This window comes from Silene latifolia, chromosome 2 (genome assembly GCF_048544455.1).
Source record: "Silene latifolia isolate original U9 population chromosome 2, ASM4854445v1, whole genome shotgun sequence".
NCBI lineage: Eukaryota > Viridiplantae > Streptophyta > Magnoliopsida > Caryophyllales > Caryophyllaceae > Silene > Silene latifolia.
This window is the reverse complement of record NC_133527.1, coordinates 91033156-91050401: the sequence shown is the minus strand read 5'-3', so window position 1 is coordinate 91050401 and position 17246 is coordinate 91033156. Positions and strand designations below refer to the sequence as shown.

The 17246-nt window shown below is 38.5% G+C and overlaps 1 non-coding gene across 1 annotated transcript; it reads right to left on the bottom strand.

The window, feature by feature from the left end:
• Positions 1-8840: 8840 nt before the first annotated feature.
• Positions 8841-8947, bottom strand: LOC141645496 (small nucleolar RNA R71). Its single transcript, XR_012544977.1, has one exon. It is a non-coding gene; the product is annotated as a small nucleolar RNA R71 (small nucleolar RNA).
• Between the last annotated feature and the right edge of the window lie 8299 nt (positions 8948-17246).

Here is a 17246-nt window from a genome sequence, read left to right as displayed (position 1 = left end):
CACACAAATCATCTGATCGGTTTACTCAAGATTCACTATCCTACTTCCCAACAATACTCCAATTCCATTAGAAAGATTCCTCAAAGGATTAAATATAGGGTCCAAACTTACAATAACGTTCCACAAACTTAGCTATCAATCCCCAATACCGTAAAGTAAGGCTCAAATGACAAACGAACAATCCCCGAACGAATAATGCCCAAAACAAATTCAAAATAACCATAGAAATACTCCACCAAGGTAAACTAATCCCATTAGTCTCATCATCAAATCGAAACCAAAGTGAGTCTTATACCACCAAATCACGCGAACTTCAAATCGCAAGGAGACTACAACATTGCCATCATAAGAATTCCATCACAAATCTAGCTCTCATATTACATCGTCAAATACAAGCACAAACTCCTACACCAATCCCGACAAAAATCAAAATACAAAAATCCTCAAATCACATCCCACTAACTCTGTAAACATGGTCAACAAGGTACCAACTATACTAAGTAGATAAGGAGTGATAACGGGATAGAAAAACGGCAAAATATTTTCGAAGGGTGCATGAGCATGACAAGTTAGGAAACTAAGGAGTCGGACCGTAAAGATAACGGTTGACAGAAATAAGAGGTACTCGAGTTAAGAAGATATCTCGGCAAGAAGAAGATACGTAAACTTCGGCATAAAAACAGGGTTCAACGAACGCTAAAGAGAAGGAGAGGAGAACAGAAGCGGCATAATGAAAGGGTTACCGCTTAACCAAACACTCCTCAAAGCTTATGATCGCTATGATAAGGTTACATCACTAAGGTGCTCAACAAATACTCAAAATTCTACCAAATCATAGGACTAACAAGGACTCCACAATGGTAGGTTTTCCTCAACTCAATTGGTTCCAAAAGCCAAAATCAATTCACCACACAAATTTATTTGTTACCATCCAAGTCCCAAAGTATCTCCTTTACAATTCTCGTCATCGAACTTCACTTGCTATGTCATCCCCAAGTACCATGGCTTGTTTACACTATCATCTCACCACTTCGTACTTCTAGTCTCCGATACCATAAATTAGAATCGCATCTTTGAACTCACGAACTACATCGAACAACTTTCCACCAAAATTCCCAAATTTCAGATATGATTAATAAGGTCAACCACGTGTTCTCAAATTTCAAAAGGTCAACAAGGGCTACTCTATACTAGATTTGGTCAACTCAAAAGGTTTAACAAACTAACTAATTCCAAAGTACGATACCAATCCATTAAGCAACGTCAATGTCCTATTGTATTCCTTTCAAGGCCTACAAAGGTTGGGGGTAACTATCATTCCTTTAATCCTCCACAAGAAACATCGAGACTCTCAAAAGAAGTAGCTTAGGTTCATTCCAACTTATGTGCTAAGGTAGTACCCACGCTCAATCACCTATAACAAACAAGCTCTCAATAGACATAAATCCCAAGGTGTTTCTCAACTCACTAGGCTCTCACATCAAGCACAACTAACAAGACTAACCAAAGGATCCCAAGTTATCTTCTCATATACAACTCAAACCTTAAACAATCAATTTCTCAACTCGTTCACGCCCTCCAATGATACATTCACTCACCCCAAGGTACGAGGCTCAGTTAAAAACATTCTCTCTAAACCGGGTTCTCTTGAACAAGGGGACTATTCCGCGGAATAAAAGGAAGGTGTCCACAAGGACTCTTATTATAAGAAGAAAACGAACCAAGGATGAATCGGGAGAAAGAATAGAAGAGTAGTTATCAAGGCGAGAGAAAAGGAATTAGAAAGACGAATAGACAACGAGATTGAAAGATTAAGGTAAGGTACACTGATTACGAAAAGAAATATCGAGAAAGTGGAAGCATCCTTCATTTGGCATAGCCAATTTTCAACATTCGGCAACGGCCACTCAATCTTGGTCACCAACGAGTAAGATCACGGTCATAGCTTCAATGGCACGAAAATTAATAACTAACAATTAACAAACCTAGCTTGTAGGATTGCATTATCTATGTTTCTTGGAGGGGCCATCTTGCAAAAGAGAACATTGGTTAGCACCTAACAATTAGCAATCACAAAGAGACTACAACATAAGGTCCTAAATCTACCCATCCTACCCATCTCTCGAGTTTATTATTTGAAGGTCAAGTTATTTATATTGGGGTGCACAAACGTGCGTCGGGAGCAAATATGCTCTGATACCAACTGTGACACCCTCATTTTTAGTGTTAAAAAAAACACGTATATTCTACAGAAAAACTGACAGGATATGTTTGTATTTGGTTCAACTAGATAAAACCTGTAATTTCAAAAAAACTTTTCTAAACCATTCACAAACATCTCCAAATGAAGAGTGCCAAAACCTGCAAATACTAACAAACTAATTTACATAATACGGCTAAAGTCGCGAGAATAAAGTGATACAAACCAAGGTAAAAGAGGGAGACATATGTCCCTCCAAAATATAACACAACCATATGTTTAAAGGTTTACTACAAAATATAACCAAACTAGGTCCAAGGTTCTTATGCTCACTAGCTCGTCCGTGTACCCCATCTAGTCATCATCAACCTGTCAATCGCATTTTATACAAACACGAAAGCCACAATTCAGTGGGGAGTAACTTCGAGTCCTCCCAGCCACGAAATGTCATATTTAATATAACATGTAAACATAAGAATATGAATACGAATCACACATAGCCTTAGCATATAGATGCTAGACAATCGTGCTTATCATGTGAACAACAATATAACAACACATAGTCCTAGCATGTGAATACTAGACCGACTCATACTACACTATCATACGAATCATATAACATCCAGGAATCCAAACTCTATCAACCATAGCCGGCTTGCATCTCACCTTCTATGATTCATAGAATCACCATACAAGAAAGGACAATATATCAAAGACAGGTATAAGTTCTTAGCACCGTCAATAGTCACTCTGTAACTCGAGTCTATACCACGAGGTAGGGAAGGTAATCGAACCGGTATCTTGGCTCAGAGGTTCTATCAAAACATGGCCAAGACACAACACAACCCTAGTACTAAATCTGCGCAGACCTAGACATGCGGATACACACCACCGCACCCAAGACCCACAATTTTTTTTAAAAAACAAAGTGAGTACCCTAAGGAGTCCACCAAAGGGTTGGCTATTACTTAAGCTGACCACTTACTCTCAAAATAGGTAACGAGGTCATGCCCCAATTTGGATATAAACCCACCAAGTCAGGAACACAAAGGCTATTAAGCAGTGAACATATACTCGTCAAAGACTATAAAGGCCTATCTATGACAAACACAACTACCTGCAAGAAGTATTCAATACCAATTCCATTTCAAGCAATATTAACAATATTAAAGATTTCAGGGAATCTAGGGCCGTTTCTATAATATAAGAAACCATTCAAATCAACCAACAACACATGTGAAATAAAAACATAATAAATGGCCTAAAACAAGAATAAGGCCAATTATCCATTTTTCACAAAAACTCATCCAACCGAATTTTTACCCGCAACCCCAGCCCTGCGACAGGTACGGGTTCAATCGCGGCTGACCAATCACACAATTGACTGACATCGATTCAGTCAAAGGGACTAAGGCTCAGTTTTCGGCATAATCATCCAAACATTGCAATTATCGCTATAAAATTCATTTCAAGCCTATTCTTTACAATTTCATATCATAACCTATCCTAACATGTGCTACTACCAATATAAACATAATTTTACCATCAACATTATATTTACTACTAACATGATTCATTTCAAAAGATTACCCATATGTTACTTATACTAAATATAACATTAATAAACCCGAAATGACGAACAACGCATGAAGAATCACGAAAACAAGCAACGGGCCAACCCGGGCCAACCCAGGGCTGTCGTGGGCCTGCCTGGGCCTGCCGGGCCTGCTGGGCCGCCACCCCCACTTCTTTCGTTCTCCGTTTTTGTTCATTTTAACACCGTTTTAAGCATCAATTAATCATTCCCAATTCATTTCCATACTAATATGTGAACATAAACTTACAAAAGACATGAATTTAACACATATTTTCATGTGAAATAAACCACTCAATTAACATACACAAAATCATACAAAAAGCAAAGTATGTGACATTAATTCGTCGAGTAACTCGAAATATGTTACCTTAAGCAACAAAATGAGCAATTAGCACCTTGAACACCAAACCCTAATATGCAACTAGCCACTATCTTCAACTATATACGAGTCTCCAAACTCGTCTTCCAAATCTTCACCTAAATAAACAATAAAAACACAATTATAAGCACTAATAATCAAAACCCTAAAAATGGTGGATAAAATAAATTTAGGGCAAATGAATTTAGAACATACTAGGATGTTGGAAATGAAGAGAGGATTCCAAATATATAATCCTTATGAAATTTGGAGTAGAAACGAGTAAATTATGATGAAAATTAGCAGAAAAAGCTTAGGTTTTTAGATGAAAATGGTGTTTTTAATTTAGAATAGTTTAGAATGTCCTAGGAAGATGTAGATGGAAAAGAAAAATAAAAAGGAAAGGAGGAAGAGGGAGGTGAGCCGTGGGAGGGGGGAAAGAGGAGCGGGATTTGGCGGAATTTCATTAGTCGGTTTTGGCTCGTTTCGACAATAATTAGAACCGTTTGTCAAACGCAAATTCCGACAACGCCAAAGTTCTTAAACACGAGATTACAAGAAGATTGAGTACTCATATGACTCATTTCCAAAATCGTTTGCCCAATTTTCACAAGAATTGCCATTTTTCTCGATATGCCCTTATTTCGAAATAAAAGGTTTTTACATGGTTTAAACTATTTTTAGACATTTCGAAACTATCAAAATAAATACTTTACTTCAAAATATAATAGAATTATATTTCATTGAATTATTATTACTTCAAATACATTAATATTAAATTCTACTTGATTAATAAATTATTTCCGTAATATAATAACGGTTCGAAATTACGGGGTGTTACACTCATCTTATCCTTATGGAAAGAGATTTTAATCTCTAACTCATTCATATCATAATGATGAGTAGCAATATCATTATTTAAATATGAATAATATCTAATACACGTCCTTCAAAATGCCCTTTTCGGAAGGAGGTTTAACCAATTCATTTTCATAATGAGGTTAAGTAATGACATTAGCGTGGTTAAAACTTAACTTAGCTATTGAGGATATCGGTATATCAATCCTTGCAACTTCTAGTCATAAATCTCATTTATTTTCTAGGATGTAACTTTGATTCATTTAGGCTCTTAAGTAAATATCAATGTTGAAACTATTGGTCAAGATTTATCATAAACTAGTCAAAAACTTTTGTTAAGACTTTATATTAGTCATTCTTATTCCAAAACTTTCTTTTGGTCTCCTCGTGTAGTTATCTTGAGAACATATTCTTTCGATTACTTCACTTGGTCTCTTTTGTCATGTAGATCTATTCGAGACCATAGATCTCATCTATTCGGGTATACTATATAAATAGATATACCTTTATTCAAATCATTCTTCCTTGTGTAGATATCATTTACACAAGTACATAAATTAATCTTGGTGTTCTTTGTGTCCTCATTTTCTCCCACTCTATCTTTAGAATGAATACACTAGAGATTCAAAGATAGTATATGAGACACAAATAATGATTTTTGAAGTAGAAGGAGAACTATCTCATAGGTTGACTAATAGTTTTAGATTTTGTAAGTGTACTTGGTGATTGGCATTCCTTTAAGAGAGTTCATTAACTCAATATCACTTTATAAATGATCATACACAAGCCTTAAGCATGTGGACATATAATGAATCCCATCATTATAGTTGTCTATTAGATCACTTTAAGTGAATAATCATATGTTTCTATGAGCAAGCATGTAAAGACGAATTTTAGAACAAGGATAAAACGGGTGACTTGGGTTACAAGCCAAGCCACCATTATCCAAAATACAACCATTATCCAAAATACTTTTCCATGTCGAACACGGAAATTAAAAGGTTCTAAAATCCGAAACATAATTAAAATAAGAAAATAAAAAGCGAAGCTTTATGAAAGCTATTCCTAGCTTCTTGATGGTTTCTCAAGCTTGCTTTTCTTTTCCCTTGTCTTTGCTTGGTGGAGGCCCTATTTACAATAAAAAGGGGACACATTATCACAACTTTGTATCACAATACCATAGTTGAATTAGAAACATAAAAGAAAGGATAGTCATTTACCTACTGGAGTGATCTTTCCAGCCTTAATATCACCAAGGTATTTGGAACAATTGCTTTTCCAATGTCCAACACCATTACAATAATGGCATTTATCAAGAGGACCCTTCTTGATTTTTGAAGTGCTAACTTCATAAGACTTAGTAATGTGACCATAATTAGCGCATATTTAGCCCCCAAATTAGCCTTGTTCCCATGCTTTTTAGTGCATATTTGGGTCATTTATTATCTTTAGTTCTTTGTTTTGCATATTCTTTGACATTTTGATCCCTTGGTAGGAAAGGAGTAAGAATCTTGCATTTTCATGGCAAAACGAGACTAAATTGATCGAATCCAATGACCAAGCATCAAGGAGAGACAAGATTAGAAGGCCTTTGTACATATTATAGTAGATGAGCAATGTTGAGAAAGGATCCTTGAGTCCCCAAGGAAATCCCCAAGGAATTTATGAAGAAAAGGGAAGAAAAGAAGAAGAAATCTTGCTGAAGAACAACCCGTGCGGATTGACTACAATCCGGCCATCCTCCACCTGCACAATCCGTGCGGTTTCATCCCAAGACGCTCGGGTTAGCACTACCACAATCCGCCCGGATTCCTCCGAGGCCGCTCGTGTTCCACCGCCAGAATCCGCCCATCCCGACACTAATCCGCTCGGATTCCTCTACAGCGCAATTTCATCTTCTCCAAGCTACAAAGAAAGAATCCCTTCCTTCTAAAAATACCGGCTCCTCCCTGCTCAATCTAAAAAGTGTAATTACGAGTTTAGCCCTTAGTTAACCCTAATGCATCCCCCTAATTTCCACTATAAATACCCCATTAGTCTAATTAGAAGAGCATGTTCTTCTTATCAATTCTTAGAGTAGTTAATACCAATCAAATCTTTCTTTAATTTTATAATCAACAATTAATCAAGTTCTAATACAAGTTTTATTTCCTTAATCTCTCTTTTGTTCATCCTTTATTTTGGGTAATTGAAGATTATTTGGGTTATTATTGGGAGATTGATAACCTCTCAATCAAGCATCAAGTACTTGTTTTATCTTTTCTTTATTATTGGAATCATTAGTAGGTATAATTCTCTTAATCCATCTTTAATTATTGTTAATTACTTTCATTTATTCATCATGTTTCCTTTTGTTGGTATGATTGACAACCTTGCTAGCATAATCAACATGATAATGAGTGAGTAGTCTCTTAGCTAGGGTTAATGGGTGATTAGGGGAAACCAACATGGGGAATGATTCATGCTTAAATTAATATGCTTTCATGTTTTATTTCCTTGCTTGTTTTGATCTCAACTCATGCACATGTTATATTTGGTGAAATGCTAAGCCTATGAATCCTTGCATTTACCACCATCTCCTATCTTTTCAATGAGACTTGTAAGACATAACCCAACTCGAGTCTCATTAGACCATGCATGTTGTTGAGTAGAGAAGACTAAGTCGACTTGTAGGTGTTGTACAATCTAATCGATTCGGCTCCGGGACCCAAACTTTCCTAGGATTGTAAGATATAACCCAACTCAATCCATCACAACAATAATTGCTTGCTTATAATTTGAGAACATGTTTGTATGATCAATTCCCATGATTCCCCTATGATCCCATGACACCCTAGTGCTTTTTAATCAATTATTTACAACCCTTTTATTTCATCTTGCTTGTTTATTTTCATTGCTATTTTAGTTAGTGATCTTCTACATCAACCCAATTTGTGACACCCCTAAGACACCACTAGTTGCAATAGAAATCTCATTTCAATACCCGTCCCTTGGGATCCGACCTTTACTTGCCTCTTTACTAATTGTAGAGTTGTTTGTGAAGCTATAAATTGTGTTTTGATTCAGACGTGACCCAACGACCACACCTTAAATTGTGAACACGAAACGGACCGATCAAAAATGGCGCCGTTGCCGGGGACGGTGTTAGCTTGATTTAGATTTTCTTTTATTGTTATTAGTTGTGTCTTTCTTCGCCTTGGGGAAGTAAAACTCCTCAAGGTTTGTTCTAATTGTTTTCGAGTTGTTTGATATTTTGCATGTCTAGAAGGTCACAAGGTGATTTGTTACCTTTTGACCGTGAAATTGAAAGAACCTTGACGAACAATAGGAGATTTGCTAGGAGGAATTTGAGAGGTATTAGTGAGGTTGTTCAACCAACTATTGAGTTCATTAACCCTTTTGCAAGAGAAGGAGAGGAGAACCCATTACACAATACCACCCAAAATCAACCTACAATGCCTAAGTTCTTGTCACATTCCGTACCCACCGAGGAAAACCTACCCAATGGTACTCCTACACCACAACATCTAACCGGAAATTTTATTGCCAAATCCGCCTTTATCCAATTAGTCGAAAGGAGCCAATTTGGGGGGATGCCTAGTGAAGACCCTCATTCTCATATGGAAACCTTTTGCGACTATTGTGATGCGATCTCTCAAACCGGTGTGACTCAAGACCAAATTCGATGGGTCTTATTTCCTTTTCCTCTAATCGGCACCGCAAAACAATGGTTGAAGGACCTTGATAAGGCCACTCTCGGAATAGATTCTTGGAAGAAGTTGGCTCTAGCTTTTTACAAAAAATTCTACCCAACGGAAAAGACTAACATGCTAAGAGCTCAAATTACGGGTTTTAAACAAAGGGATGAAGAATCTTTGTATGAAGCTTGGGAGCGGTTCAAGGGAATTTGTCGCTCATGTCCTCACCATGGACTTAGCGAATGGTTCTTGGTACAACAATTTTGGAACGGTTTATATGAAGATTCAAGGAACATTCTCAACATGGGATCAAATGGAATGTTCACCGAAGTTGATGACAATCAAACATGGAACAAAATTAAGGAAATGGCGGTCCATAACTCACAATATAGTAGACCTCGCAAGGCTACTAGAGGAGGAAAGCATGAAGTCGACTCCGTTACTCAATTGGGTGCTCAACTTAGTGCTCATATTGACACAATCAATTTGAAGTTTGAAAAAGCTATGGCTAGACTTGAAGAAGTCTCAAAATCACCAAAGCATCATGTTAATGCCATGACGGCATCCTCATCAATCCCAAGTGGGATATGTGAGAATTGTGGAACTTTGGGACATGACCAAAGTGAATGTAGGGGAACAAATGAACAAGTGAATGCTTTCCAAGCATACAAGAGTGGTACCCTTTATTCCAACTATTACAATGAAAACACCAAGTTTCACCCAAATCTCTCATACAAAGCCAAAATGTTCAAAACCCTCAAACAACATACACTCCACCACCCATGAGAAACCAAAATCAAAGACCATTTTACAATCAAAACTAAGGTTACCAAAATCAAAATCCATACAATCACCAAAATGACCATGGTTTTGATGTCCAAAAAGCGGTCCTCCAAATGCAAAAGAATCAACAAGAATTTTTCACTCAAATGCAAAAAGATAGTCAAGCAAAAGAAACCACCATCAACAACATCCTAGCTCACACCAAGATGTTGGAAACACAATTGACTCAACTAGCATCTTCAAGCTCACAAAGACAAAAGGGGCAATTACCACCTCAAAGTAATCCCCCAAGACATGAAACGGTTAGTGCCATTCACTTGAGAAGTGGTACAAGGTATGAAGCACCGAAGAAGCAAGTTGAGGATGAAGTTGTGGAAGCTAGTGATAAGGAAGAAATTGTGCAAAACTCCAAAGATGGAGAATCATCAAAAGAAGAAATTTCAAAGAAAAATGAAGACAAGGTCAAGGAGAAGGAGCCCATTGTGATTTGACTTCCTTTTCCAAGTCGTCAAGCCAAGCCCAAATTTGATGACCAACTTGGAAAGTTTATGGAAATTTTGAAGAATTTGGAAGTCTCAATTCCTTTCACGGAATTAATAAATCACGTGCCGGCCTATGCGAAATACATGAAAGATATCCTCACAAAGAAGAAGTCAATCCGGAAACTTGAGACTATCGCCTTCACTAAGGTGAGTAGTGCAATACTTCAAGGGAGTTCACCTCCAAAACTAAAGGATCCGGGAAGCTTCTCAATACCGTGTACCATTGGCGACACAACGATCAACAAAGCCTTATGTGATCTAGGGGCTAGTGTGAGTGTTATGCCGTACTCGGTGAGTAAAAGGTTGGGGATGGGAGAACTTAAATGCACCAACATCACACTCCAAATGGCCGATAGATCGACGAAGACACCATTAGGGATATGGGAAGATGTCCCCGTGCGAATTGGGAAGTTTTTCATCCCGGTGAACTTTGTCATTGTTGATATGGAGGAAGATTCCAACATTCCAATCATTCTAGGAAGACCTTTCCTACACACCGCGGGTGCGGTGATTGAAGTGAAACATGGTGAGCTCACTCTAGAAGTGGGAGATGAAAGCATAACCTTTAATCTTGACAAGACTATGAGAGCTCCTCGTTTGCATGAACCGTGTTTCATGATTGATCATTATAGCTGAAAGGATGAGAGGAAGAAATCGGAACTCCAATGGAAGAAGAAAATTGAAGATGCTCCATTCAAAGAGCAAGTGAATTATGACAAGGAGAGCTTGGAAAGCTCATCAAAATCAATCAAAGAAGAAGAAGATGGCCTCATTGGCCAAGAAAAGAATTTGGGAGAGTTGTCTCCATCAAATCAAGAGATTTTCAATGATCAACTTAATGAAGTTTGTGGTCTTTGAGACGACGAATTTGAAGGGATTTTTAACCCCTACATTGGTAATGCCATCGATCAAGACCGACAACAAGGGCCAAGGTCTATTGAAGACCTCTACCATGATAATGAACAAGCTTTTGATTATTTCTTCAAGGTGTTGAGCAACATCAACAACACCTTGGACATGCCCCCTTGACATCTCATCAAGAATGAGAGTTTGGTGGAGTCCTCCCTAAACCACCGTTTGTAAATATTTTTAACTCCCTAACTCGCATTTCAATTCTTGTATTGCATTTTTTGTCATCTTTGGATTTTTATTTACTTTGATCAAGATAATTGTCATGTTTGAGAGAAGTGAGGGAGGGACTAATAATTTCAATTGATGTGTAGTGCTTTAGCTTAGTGTGGGGATGGCAATTACCTAGGCTATCCATGCCTTAGTAGTGCCCCCACAATGAAGAACACGAGATATGAAGAAGAATGGAAGAATGGTAAGGGATATGCATTATACACGGATAGAACTGAATCCGGGTACAAAGGGGCCGAATCCGAGCGGATTCAGGAGAATCCGCCCATCTACAGACAATCCGAGCGAATTGGGTAGAAGACGCACGTCCCTATGAGCTGAATTTTTGAAAGTTTTTTTACTGTAAGAGAATCCGGGCGTCCTGAACAGCAATCCGCTCGTCTCTGAAAATCCGCCCGTCTTGAAAAAAAGACGCCCGTCTTCTTTGCTGAGGAAAACAAGAAAAATTCCTGGACTGAAATCCGTCCGTCTTCTGAAGAATCCGCCCGTCCCGTGTCAGCGAATCCGAGCGTCTTCTCTTAAAGACGCCCGTCTTTAGGCGAGTTTTTCCCAACCCAGAAAGTGCAGAATCCGCCCGTCTTGAGCAGAAACAGCACGGATTTTATTCTTCTTGAATCGACTTTGAACATTGGAAGAGTACACACCAAGCCTTTCAACTCTTTAAGGCTTTTGGTAGATAGATGGCTCAACATTGATTGTGGGAAGAAAGGCACTACCGTTATTATCAATGGCGGCCTAGTCACTATCCTAGCTAAATACTTTGATCCTAACTTCAACAAGGATAACAAGTATGAAGCAAAGGAGGGTGGTCAGCTTGTTGATATGCATACTATGATACACAAGTAAAAGTGGGTTGCCCATAACCCTCTTGACACCAAGTATGGATGGCTCACTAGTGAGGCTAGATCGTTTACTTTGCCTTCAAAGATTTGTCGTCTAAGCGTCCACCGGACCAATTATCTACTTCCCCTTTCAAAAGAGGCCGAGTATATTATCCGACAACAAAAGGGTGTACTTGAAATGCCCTCCTCTTCCATTGTCACACCACCTTACCCTTTTGAATACCAAGAGTTCAAGCCGGAAGGTGTTGAAGCAAGAAATGATTATTTGACTCTTCTCATGCAAGCAATGCACAAGCAAGCCTTCGAGGATCCGAAAAATGCTTACTTGGCTCAATATCCACCCCTCCTACACTTAGCTAGGCAAGGACTACTTGATCCATCATGTCCTTTGCCTAGTTGGGCGGATAGAGAAGTCCTATTTCCGGGTGCATCTAGGGTCGTTTCGGGTGACAATGAGGTTGTCGGTAATGAAGAGGTTGATGATAACATTGATGAGGAAGCAAGTGAAGACGGAGAAGAGGATGGTGAGCAAGATGATTAGCAAGGTGAAGAAGCAAATGAAGAGGGAAGTGGCAATGAGACCACTTCTAATGAAGAAAGTGATGATGGTGATGATATGATGGAAGATTAGCAAGCCTTGGAGGCTCCTACCCTCTCATGGTTTGTCTATTTCTCTCTTTGTTTTAATTATTTTCTTGATCATTGTTGGAGTAGTCCTAGCACCATAAAGGACTCACACCTCGGTACCATTGAGGTGTTCTCATTTTACTGTTCCCACTTTCAAAATCCAAAATGACAAATTAGTTTTATGCATTGCATAGTGTGTGCATGAACTACACCCATTCTTGGACATTAGCAACAGTGTCTAACTCGGTTTGGGGAAGTTAATGCATACACAACGAGAGGTAATCTAAATTATCCTCTCCGTCATAACAAAAACCATGCATCATGTAGTGTAGACTAGTGTAGATTGCATTTAGTATAGAAATCATGCATCATCTTTGCATAATTTCCCATCATTTTGGCCATTGAGGACAATGCCCATATTAGTGTGGGGATGGGGAATTCTAACTTAACTTTATATTCCAAAATGATAAAAATTGAAAAATTTTGAAAATCATAAAAATTTGAAAATTAAAAAGCCAAAAACATGTTTATTTCCTTTTGTAGTGTAGTCTTGTATATATTATTGTATATATTGTGTTTGTTCTATCCTTGTTCACATTGATTGACTACGCCACATCCGAGACATGAGGATCATGAAGACCGCATGGTATGATCTTTCCAATCTCCTTTTTCCTCTTTATGTTAATGACTATGTGGCTTTATTTTGTTTGATGCGGTATAACAATGTGAACTTAGGACTTGCATTTAGTTTATATGTCATATTAGTTGATAGAATCACTTGCATTAGGATGTTTATATTAGTTGCATCATAGCATATAGTTGCATTTAGATAAAATTTTTAAAAAATGGCTAATTAGGAACTTTGACAAGAGCAACTAAGCCATTACAAATACTTGTTCAACTTAAGACTTTGCCTACTAGAATGGTTGTAAAACACCCTAGATAGTGTCATACTAGTGTCTTTTGACCCATGACCCTAAGCCTAGTCAAGGGTTTGCATGTGAGTCACCTATCCAACCCCGTGATGCGATGTGGACTTGGTTAACTTGTCTAGGTGACCTTGATTGACCTTATGGTAAGGCAACCCAAAAATATTTTCTATCAATAAGCTTGAAGTGCTCATTTCAAAGAATTTTGTCATGTGGAAGTAATTTAATGCCAAGGAAACCTCAAAAGTTATGAATTGTTGAATGTTGAGAAACTTAATTGTTTTGATGGAGGCGTATCACTTCGATGTGCTTTAGAGCGGGATCCATTGAATTGGGCCCCCACACGGTTGTGAATTCGGCCGCCCAGAGATAGAGTGACTATCACCCCGAAAAGCTATTGTCTAGAGGTTAACCGGTTGCCTAATAAGCGATTGGCGAAAGCAAAGGACACTAGCCCGGAAGGGACAAACCCTATCCAAAATTTTTGAAATGTGAAAGTCGAATGAGGACAATTTTGAATACTAGTCATATCCACCCGTTGTGTATAAAGATTTGAGCATTTCATTCCCAAAAAGCCTTTTTGTCAAGCCACTTTGTCGAGCTTGAGACGATCCATGACCTTTACTTTTGTAGAGAAATCAAGACTTGTCATGTCATATGCTACTAGCGTCATAGGGATCATCATTCCACCACCATCCGATCGCTCTTGACGAAAGCATTTGGAAATTGAGGACGAAAGTAGTCTAGTTTAACACCATTTGGAGGTGATTTAGTGCCATCCTCTTAGCCTTAGTAATTTGTTGAACTAGTATTTGTGAAGGATTACATGCTCTTAAATTTGTTCCTCTTTAGTGCCTCCGCCGCTTGATGAGGAAGTGGCTATTCTTTTGTAGATGCATCCATTATGTGATTTTGTGTGCTTAATGTTTGGATGTGTCGCCATTTTGGCAAGACACACCTTGCCTTGCAAGAAGGCATCCTACCTCATGGTTGTCTTGTTGTGAGTTGAAGGGGCGGAGTGAGACCGCTAATTGTCTCATATCGGCTATGTTATTAGGTTAGTTTAAATAATGGTCCTAGTCTTTGTCACCTCTTTACTCGGGAGGAGCAAAGGTTCGATTTGGGGATATTTGATGTGACCATAATTAGCGCATATTTAGCCCCCGAATTAGCCTTGTTCCCATGCTTTTTAGTGCACATTTGGGTCGTTTATTATCTTTAGTTCTTTGTTTTGCATATTCTTTGAGATTTTGATCCCTTGGTAGGAAAGGAGTAAGAATCTTGCATTTTCATGGCAAAACGAGACTAAATTGATCGAATCCAATGACCAAGCATCAAGGAGAGACAAGATTAGAAGGCTTTTGTACATATTATAGTAGATGAGCAATGTTGAGAAAGGATCCTTGAGTCCCCAAGGAAATCCCCAAGGAATTTATGAAGAAAAGGGAAGAAAAGAAGAAGAAATCTTGCTGAAGAACAATCCGTGCGGATTGACTACAATCCGGCCGTCCTCCACCTGCACAATCCGTGAGGTTTCATCCCAACACGCTCGGGTTAGCACTGCCACAATCCGCCCGGATTCCTCCGAAGCCGCTCGTGTTCCACCGCCAGAATCCGCCCGTCCCGACACTAATCCGCTCGGATTCCTCTACAGCGCAATTTCGTCTTCTCCAAGCTACAAAGAAAGAAGCCCTTCCTTCGAAAAATACCGGCTGCTCCCTGCTCAATCTAAAAAGTGTAATTACTAGTTTAGCCCTTAGTTAACCCTAATAAATCCCCCTAATTTCCACTATAAATACCCCATTAGTCTAATTAGAAGAGCATGTTCTTCTTATCAATTCTTAGAGTAGTTAATACCAATCAAATCTCTCTTTAATTTTGTAATCAACAATTAATCAAGTTCTAATACAAGTTTTACTTCCTTAATCTCTCTATTGTTCATCCTTTATTTTGGGTAATTGAAGATTATTTGGGTTATTATTGGGAGATTGACAACCTCTCAATCAAGCATCAAGTACTTCTTTTATCTTTGCTTTATTATTGGAATTATTAGTAGGTATAATTCTCTTAATCCATCTTTAATTATTGTTAATTACTTTAATTTATTCATCATGTTTCCTTTTGTTGGTATGATTGACAACCTTGCTAGCATGATCAACATGATAATGAGTGAGTAGTCTCTTAGCTAGGGTTAATGGGTGATTAGGGAAAACCAACATGGGGAATGATTCTTGCTTAAATTAATATGCTTTCATGTTTTATTTGCTTGCTTGTTTTGATCTCAACTCATGCACATGTTATATTTGATGAAATGCTAAGCCTATGAATCCTTGCATTTACCACCATCTCCTATCTTTTCAATGAGACTTGTAAGATATAACCCAACTCGAGTCTCATTAGACCATGCATGTTGTTGAGTAGGGAAGACTAAGTCGACTTGTAGGTGTTGTACAATCTAATCGATTCGGCTCCGGGACCCAAACTTTCCTAGGATTGTAAGATATAACCCAACTCAATCCATCACAACAATAATTGCTTGCTTATAATTTGAGAACATGTTTGTATGATCAATTCCCATGATTCCCCTATGATCCCATGACACCCTAATGCTTTTTAATCAATTGTTTACAACCCTTTTATTTCATCTTGCTTGTTTATTTTCATTGCTATTTTAGTTAGTGATCTTCTACATCAACCCAATTTATGACACCCCTAAGACACCACTAGTTGCAATAGAAATCTCATTTGAATACCCGTCCCTTGGGATCCGACCTTTACTTGCCTCTTTACTAGATGTAGAGTTGTTTGTGAAGCTATAAATTGTGTTTTGATTCGGACGTGACCCAACGACCATACCTTAAATTGTGAACAGGAAACAGACCGATCACTTAGCTTTGGTGAAAGTGGGAGCTTGCCTCTTACTCTTCTTCCCATTCTTTTTAAACTTCCCCTTGCTTTTGGTGCTAATACTAAGCACATCCTTAGGTGGGTTAACATTTAACCCCATGTCTCTTTCGGCTTGCACAAGTAACTTGTGCAATTTTTCTAGAGACACGTCCTTGTCTTGCATGTTAAAATTCACCCGGAATTGAACATATGCCTTGACCTTGGATAAGGAGTGTAGAATCCTATCTACAACAAGTTCTTTGGGGATTTAAACTTTTTGAATCTTCAAGGTCTCGACTAGCTCCATTAATTTGAGCACATGAGGGCTAACCTTTTGGCCCTCTTTGAAGTCGAGATCAAAGAATGCCGCGGCCGCCTCATATTGGACGATCCGCGGAGTTTGTGAAAACATTGTCACAAGCTTGGAGTAGATTTCATTAGCGGTGCCCATTTTAAAAGCTCTCCTTTGGAGATCCGCCTCCATCGCAAAGATCAACACATTTTTCATTGCGGTGGACTCCTTATGGTAAGCCTCATATGCTTCCCTAGTGGCGGCGGTTGACCTAGTATTAGGTTCGGGTGGAGAGGCCTCGGTGAGGTAACGAAGCTTGTCGTCACCTTGGGCCGCTAGTTTGAGTTGGGCATCCCAATCGAAGAAATTTGACCCATTCTTTTCAAGTTTACATCGATCCATAAAGGATCGGAGCCATGAAGAATTAGCGAGAGGTGTGGCGTTTGGATTTGGAGTAGCCATTGGTTATGAGAAATAGAAATGGTCTACAAAAC